Source organism: Gallinula chloropus, assembly GCF_964237585.1.
Source record: "Gallinula chloropus genome assembly, chromosome: 1".
Taxonomy (NCBI): Eukaryota; Metazoa; Chordata; class Aves; order Gruiformes; family Rallidae; genus Gallinula; species Gallinula chloropus.
In genome coordinates this window covers 203,470,402-203,479,436 of record NC_140085.1, presented here as the reverse complement: position 1 = coordinate 203,479,436, position 9,035 = coordinate 203,470,402, and positions in this window count along the sequence as shown.

Here is a 9,035-nt window from a genome sequence, read left to right as displayed (position 1 = left end):
CCTCACCACCCTCTTGGGGAAGAATTTCTTCCTTATATCTAAATCTCTCCTCCTTCATCCTAATGCCATTACCCCTTATCCTATCACTACACTCCCTTGTAAACAGTCCCTCTCCATTGGAAGGCCACTATAAAGTCTCCCCGGAGCCTTCTCTCCTCCAGCCTGAACAAGCCCAACTGTCTCAGCCTGCCCTCATAGGAGAGATGCTCCAGCCCTCTCATCATCTTTGTGACCCTCCTCTGGACTAGCTACAACATTTTAATGTCTTTCTTCTACTGGGAACTCCAGAGAGTGACACAGTACTCCAGGGGGATCTCATGAGAGCAGAATCACCTCCCTTGACCTGCTGGTCATGCTTCTTTTGATGCAGCCCAGGTTTGCTTCCTGGGATGCAAGCATCAGTATCAGCTCATGTTGAGCTTTACATTAATCAACACACCCAATTCCTTCTTCTCGGGACTGCTCTCACTCCATTCTCTGTCCAGCCCGTAGTTGTACTTGGGATTATATCAGTTCATGTGCACAACCTTGTGCTTGGCCTTGCTGAACTTCATGCAGGTTACACAGGTCCACCTCTCAAGCCTGGCTGGATGCCATCCCTTCCCTCCAGTGTGTTGACCGCAACACGTATCTTGGTGGTGTTGGCCAAGTCACTGAGGGTGCACTTGATCCCACCGTCCATGTTGCTGACAAAGATGTTGAAAGTGTTGTTCCCTATACCAACCCCTGAGGAACACTATTCATCACTGTTCTCCACTAGCTGTTGACCACAACTTTTTCACTGTGACCATCTGAGCCCCTATAGCAGCAACCCTTATAATCCATGCTCCTAGTAATGCTCCAAATTTTATACACATGGGTTTTCAAACATTTTGGTAATAAACATCTTCATGTTGACATCAACTATTTTCTACTTCGTCTGTTGAAAGTGTTTCATATCTCTGAGGTGTGGAAGTCTTCATGTTAAGATGGTAATATCCTCCAATATACAATGTTTATATTTTGCTTCTTTTCTCTTCAAACATCTTCAAGAGACAGGCATTTCATTAACCATTTGTTGGCCTGTCCTCTCTTCTGTCTTCTTCTTCTGCTTTCTTCCACTTTTGCAACCACTCATTTTCACATCATTATTTTTGCCATCAAAATCAGTCTCCTGCCCCAGTGTCTAAACACATCCTCTCACCCTCATCTGTCTTTCCAGCATAACCACATTTAACCAGCAGCCATTTTTTGTGACTCTATGAGTGGCATCCTTCACAAATCAGCTCTGTCCTATTCAATAGCTAGAGTCATTTACTATGTTGTGGAACACCACCTTTGCTCTGCTACCACATACCATGTGCTTCAAGTGCACATATAGTTGAGATTTATTACATGCTGCTGTCTCACACAGAAAAAAACTCTCATAATTATGCAAAATCTATAAAGTCACAGCCATATCCTCTCCAAGTATTTCCTTTACATTCAAATCTGGAAAGAGGCCCAGAACACACTAACAAATGGCTGGCCATGTTGCATGCATGGCTAGGAATATCTAAGAACATGATCCCATTAGCACTGGCTTGTCCTCCTGGTCCCTAGTTCTCATAAATCTCACTGTTTTGCACACCTGTTGTGTCTTGGGGTAAAAAGGTTCTGCTGTGTGCTTTTGCAGTACCAGATACAACCCACAAACCTACTCTGCATGGGCCTCTCTCTCCACGGGCTGCAGGTTTCGCTGGCAGGAGCTTGCTCCAACATGGGCCTCCCACAGACTCACAGGATCCTTCATGTGTCTCCATCTGCTCCAGACTGGGGTCCTCCATGGACTGCAGATGGGATCTCTGCTTCCCATCATCTTTCATAGGCTGCAGTGGGACAACCTTCTTCACCATGTTGTTCTCCATGGGCTGCAGGGGCATGTCTCTCCCTGGCGTCTTGAGCGCCTCCTCCCTGGCCTTCTTCACTGACCCTGGTGTCTGAAAAGATTCTTACATATTTTAACTCCCTTCTGTGGTGGCAAAAAGCATCTGTTTGAGGTTTTTTTTTCTCTTAAATGCGATTCACAGAGGTGCTATGATGATCACTGATGGACTCGGCCTTGGTCAGTGGTGAGTCCAGCCTTGAGCCCAGCTGGTATTTACTCCATCAGACCCAGGAAAAGCTTCTAGCTGCTTCTTGCAGAAGCCACCCCTGAAGCCCCACCTCCTCCACCAGAACCCTGCTATGCAAAATCACAACATTTAACTTTAGCTTTCTATCTGTACACCTGATCTACATGAGTTAGGGAATACTGCTGTACTGAAAGAAGAGGGAGAAATTTTCCAAATCCAAAGACTATGACAGGGCAACCCAATATCTCCATCCCCTGGAGAAAACATCCCTTTGCAGAAGAAGGCTAGCCAACTAACTTGGAGTAGTTAACATTCAGACAGCTAAAGTATGGTAAAATTTACAGTGACTTCAGTAGGTATCTTTTAGTTTTTATGTGATCCAAAACGGGAATCCTATCTTTGTTGTCTCTGATGTTGGCAAGATACACTCCCCCCCCCCCCCCCCCAAAAAAAAAGTAAAGCTTTTGATATCACCACAAGCCAGTGATAAAATTGTTGGAAGGCACCTGCTTGGGCCAACACTGCCTGCCTGTGAAGTGATCATGATATTCCATGAGACAAGAGCAGAACACATTGAAGGCAGATGGGATGGAGATGATTCCATCCTATTTCCGTATTTCCACCCTGCTCACATTCTTCTCCAGCATAGAATTCAGTTGATGGATGCGTAAAAAGCACAGTTTAACAGCACAATCACAGGAGCTGCCAAGTGTTTATACTGAGAGGCAAGATTACTTTTACACACTCTGCTCAGTGTGTAATACAATGGCAATTTTAGCTGCCACAAAAGTTTAATCATTGAGTCACCAAGGAGATTAGTCAGTTCTTTGTGAAACTTGTCCAAGTCCTTCTTTATTCAAGTACATAAACAAACGTCACAATTGCTCTGTGCTCCCTTCCTTTCTAAGGTGAAACCTTTCATAACTTCTATAAATCTCTTGTCTTGAGGAAAGTTAATCTTTAACAGTGAAATGCTGTCAATGAAGTTTTCTGACTAGCAGCTTTGTCATTCTGTTGAACCAGCATGGGGGGTGCATGTCCACAGGTCACCTGCAAAAATAAACCAAGCAGTGTGTGCTGCTTTTCCTTTGTGCATGAAGAAGGCTTGAAAAGTCACTTGAGACACAAAATCATTTGACTTTTTATTAGTGGTTACAGTTTGGTCACTCAGTTTTCCCTCTTGTCATGCTGTGGACAAATAGGAAACAGAACAGCAGTGCCACAGCAGAAATCCAATGAGTGATGGGTGCTTAGTGTTGGTCCTTCCTCTCCATCTCAGACAGGAGTCTGGCTAATATGAGATTACATCATGCACCTCAGCATAAACTCCCACAGCCCAGGGACCTCATAATACCACCTCCCCAGCACTTCCACACCACCTGTAGCTCCTCATAATGCATGTCCTCATACTGCATTTTAGTTCCTAGCTGAATAAGTCCATGCAGTTGCCCAGGGGCTGACCAGCTGCTGGCTCCACAGCTCAGACAAGGGATGAATTATCAGATTTCCCATTGCTAGTGTTTTTTCTCCTCTAGCTAGCTGCTACTTTCCACACAACCTGTAGGAACTACAGCATCTCAGTTTGGCTTGGCGGAAGTTGGTCAGTACCTTCAGTTGTTGTGGGACCAGACAGACACACAAACAGATACACAGAAAACAGGATCCCACATGGTTAAGTTAAAATAATTTTCTTGATGTTTTTAGTAAACATCCTTCTTGCTTTCAGCTTCACATTTCTATTTGGTTCTGTAACATCATATTCCCTGTATTGGTGACTAGAGGAGTTTGGAAAGGCAGACAAGACAAGGCAGAAAAGACATATAAACCCAAGGAGAAAGCTAATCCATATTTGTCTTTCCAGTTGTTTCATATCACAAAGAAAAAATGGTCATTTGTTTCTCAGCTAATTAATGGTTTTTTTAACAGTTGTTTTTCAAGTGGATCATAAAACTGTCATGATGAGACTGGATTAGGACGTGAGGAAATTATGCATCCTAATGTAATGTGTTGCTGAGACACAGAGAGTACAGCATTCCTGGTGGGCTGTCCTGAAAAGTCCCACTTGCATGTCTGCCTTCAAGACACTGGTCTCCTAGCACTGGCATGGGACTGCTTTAGCCATCAGAGTAGGGCAAGAGATCTATGTCATCAAGTACCTGCTAGAACAGAGCTTAAAATCCAACTCTTCCCCTTATCATTTCAAGTGCGCAACCTATCCCCTGTGATGGACAAATACCCCAAAGCCTTGAGAAAACTGGTTCTGAACCTTTCTAAGGATTTGGTACCTTAAAATAACAGAAAAGCAATCATCAGAGCTTGTGCATGGGGAAAAAACTTGTCATTAACTGGATGTAGATAACCACTCTACCATTCACTCATAACTTCGTGCCTCCTGGTGCTAATTGCCCAAATCCTGATAACAGAAAAGGAAGCCACATGGCTGGTATTTAAGCACTGATAGGTAACATGCACTTTGAACAGGTTATGAAGTTTGAGCTTTTTTTGAACGCTGAAGCTTCAGGTGTGCCAGGACCATGCCCAAGGCAGAGCACTGAAACTCAGCACAGCCATTGCAGGTACCAAGACTATGCCAGCAAGACATGCAGATGAGCTGCACAACGTACCTGGCTATAAGCAAAGGAGAGCACTTCTCTGAGGGCTGCAAGCACAGGCAGAGACCTTACAGGGTCAGGACTCTTAATGACAGCCATCTCAGTGTCCTGTACAGACTTTGTAGACAAGACCTAAAGTTTTAAGATGTGTTTTCTGTGTTTCTGGCTGCGACTCAGGTTTTCATGGTCTTCCTGCATTTATTAATTAAATCAGCTTGTGGGGTGGGGAGTCTGCTGGGGGTTTTCTTCATGCATCCCATGTATCATGTGTTTTTATGATTTGTGTCTTGCTACATTTTAATAAGCGAATAGCCATAGATGCATGTGAATAGACATAGATGCTCCCACAAAAGTGCCTTGCCCGTGGGCACAACATGGGTCTGTGCAGCCTCTGCAGGGCTGAAGGTGTAGGAGATCTCACCAGCTGGTGGAAGTGCTTTTGGGTATTTTACAAACAAATTCTGCTTGTAGGACTGAGGGCAATACAGCCTCCACATAACTGAGCAACAAATACAACATTCTAAACCATCAGGTAAAAAGCCAATGTCAGCTTTTAAATACTACATATGGGGTGGGTAACTGAGGGCTTTGATATTGAATGTCTGGGGCATTGGTTTAATCTTGGAGTGATAAGGGTGGTGGTGTGTCATGGTTTTGTCCCAGCTGAGAGCCAAGCACCACACAGCCACTTGTTCTTTAAAGGGGCGGAGGGGGGGAGCTGGAGGGAGTTGAAGGAGGGGGAAAGGGAAGGAGAAGAAAACCCAAGGAACCACAGCCTTGCAGGTTGGGATAAGGATAGTTTACTGGGATAGCAGAAAGATAGAAATAACAATAATAACAGGACTTCATAGCAAAATATACGAAACTGGTAATAGACAATGCAGTTTCTCACCAAACTGCACAAACTCAGGCTGTACAGCTCAGACCCATCCCAAAACCAGACCATCCCCAAAACACACGTCCTGGAGCCATTTGCTCCTGTCCCCACCAGCCCCCCTTTTATGCTGAGCATGACGTAATTGGCATGGAATGCCCACTTTGGCCAGTTTGGGTCACCTGTCCTGGTTGTATCCCCTCCCTTCGTATTAGCGGGGAAATATGAAGACTGAAAAGTCCTTGATTGCATCAGGGTGCTATCAGCACTGCTCTCATCCTAACTCCCAAACACGGCATTCCATCCACTGCTAGAAAGAAATTAACTCTATCCTAGCTGAAACCAGGACATGGTGGTTACTCTTGGAGCAGTTGCTGATGACACAGAAGATTAGCACTGACCAACAGCAAAAATGCTGATCGTAGGAAGAGGATGGAGTTATGAGCCTTACATTGCAGAGCACAGCATACACATCCCACAGTGACAGCCTGTAGGGACCAGCCAGCACTCCCAATTACCCAGCGCATCAGGGTCCCTGAGATGGGAAAGGAGGATCACAATTGCCACTTGGTGTTCCTAGCTGCCCTGGCATCTGCTCTGGGTTAGCTTGCAACAACTCAGCTCCTCAGATGCTCAATTTTGATTCCACAACTCACAATTTTCTAAATAATAGTTCGCATAAAGGTATTTTAAAGAGATAAGTATATGCACAGGGAAGCACACTTGAAAATGAAAAAATACTTTGTTAAATCAAGTAATGATGTATTTTAAATTACATAAACTGAGTGGTGTGTTTACCACATTATTGCTGATTCAAAATCATCAAAGAGAAACATACAAGAAAACATTTGGGGAGTACTGGAAACTGGTCTGAAGGACTGAGTCAGAAACTACAATGGGAACTGGTAACAGCTGTTTCACTCTGGACTGAGAAAGTTACACTGGTTAAGGTAAAAAAATCAAATATTTCAAAAGGAAGGTGTTTTGAAAATAAAACACCTTACAGCCATATGGTACATGTCGTTATGGAGCAGAAGATCTTGCTAAAAAAATTGAAAATATATATAGCTTGTAAAGAGCACAGGAAAACATTTTTCAAACATGTCTGTATGTATATGATACTAACATGTATGTATATTTACTGCTAGCCATGTTTCAGTCTATGGTCATTAGTTTTATAAGCACTGCTTTTGATTTTCACCCAAGATCACAAAAGGAAGTGATTTATACAATAAATATAGGAATTCTTTTCTTTAAATCATGGTGTAATTTAGCTTAGATTATTGTATTTTTCCAAGCAGCTGAACAGTGTATTTATCACTTCCTACTAACTGTAAACAAAAACAGTGTGGACAAACCAGGCTTTCGGTGCAAAAGGAATACACTTTCTTTAAAGAAGCAAGGAACAGAGAACAAATTGCTACAGGTATATTGTGGAGAAAAATCCTGCAAGTTAATGAGTGTTTGTGCACAGAGATACACAGAAACATCACATGGACATGTATTTCAACAAGAATAGAGTGTGGAAGGAGAATGGCTATTATTGAAGATATCATTTTCATTTCCAAGAGTGATAAACTCATTTCCAGTATCACCATGCATCACAGTGTAGCGTGTGCACATCATGAGCAAAAGAGGACAGATTTTAATTAGGGAACAAGGCACTGACTCAGCAAGGCCTTCAAGCTCATGCCAGAATTCAAAGACATATTTAAGCAATGCTGCTTTTGAAATCTTTTGCTCAGACAGAATCCTAATGAAGACATCTGTGCGTCTTATGACCATAGAAATGTACTGCCATAAGAGAGTTCACACAAAGCATGGACATTCCTCAAGCACTTGGCTGAACAAGCTGGTACCCACACTCTTACGTTCAAAATGATCTGCACATGAAACAAGAATGAACCTCAGCATTTTTTTCCCCTTGCAGTCCCATCAACACTCATCCCTATAGCTATATGTACACAAGCTATAGGACCAGGATATGATACACCTCTCACCCTGAAAACCCTTCTGCCTCTGCCTCTGGTTTAGCTCAGGTTATTATCAGGCACAGATTATTTGATGCCATAATTTCAAGAACAAGAGCTATTAAACACTAGAAGGCTAAATAAAATGTTAGTTTTGTAAATTGAAACATAGAAGTAATTCATTCCTTTCTGGTTATGCTGTGGGACACGTGTGGATACATGTATTTCTGCGATTTATTTCAGCTGTAAAGGCCAAGTTCTAATTATCTCATTTCCACCTATATCCTTGTGGCTGGGTGTCCTGCTGACCGGATCTGAGCCTTTAAAGATGCTTAACCATCAGTAAAATATAAGCCTCTGTGATTTGGGGTGAATTTGGCCATTATGACCCCATTCTTAAAGCTTTAAAACAAAAGACTGTAACCTTGAGAACACAGTGACACTGAACAGGAATAAAGATTCTATCTCTTAGAGCATCTCTTTGGACTGAGGGACCAGTGTATGATACACTTTAAAAATCTAGGATAACCTTGCCTGGAAAGGCTGAATCTGCATCAGCATTTTAGTTCAGAACAGTGAGGTTCTGAAGCAAGCCCCCTCATCACCCTCAGTGGCCATGCATGGTATCTGTTTGTGGCCACAAAATTGAGATTCCCAGTGGAGCTACCTGGGAGGCTCTGCTGCAGCTGCCCAAGTGCCTAATGGAGACATCTGAGCTCAGACCAAAGAATGGCCCTTTGGACACCCTCAAACCATGTGGCCAAAAGAAAGTGGTTTAGCACCAGAAGTTAGTCCCAAGTCTCCGGCTGAATGCTTTGCCTGTGTGTAGCTAACAGCAGGGAGATATAAAAAGAGATGGATTCAGCCCTCAGGTGATTTTTCTCTCAGCAGCAGTTATAAAAATGTAATTGTGCATGTCTTGAATCATGCTGGGATACATCTGTGGTGTTCAAGGCAAACAGATGAACACTGTCTGGGCAGCTTTCCCCGACAAAACTGCGCGTTTATGTTTCCTGGTGATAACCACAGTCACCTGAAGTGACACACTACATAAGCCTCCATTCACTTGTACCCTTTCTACTTCCTTAGTGTCTGGTTTAACCCCAGCTGGCAACTAAGCGCCAGGCAGCTGCTCGCTCACCCTTCCCCCGTAAGGGAATGGTGGAGAATGGAAAGAAACTCATGGGTTGAGATATAAAGAAAGCTTAATAGGATAATGAAGGAATTATTGTTATTATTAATAGTATTATTTTTGTTGTTGTTGCTGCTGTTATATTATGAGCAAATACAATTGCCCACCATAGGTGTAAAAATCCTCCCCAAACTGATTGTTTCTGAGCAACAATCCCACCTCCCCATTTATATAGGGAAACAAATACCTCAAATCCCCTTGAGGTACACATCAGACTTCTCCACCCTTCTGCATTACTCCCCAAGTGCACCCACGTCCTTGAGCAAAAGAAATTCCACAGATGGCTTTGCCTTT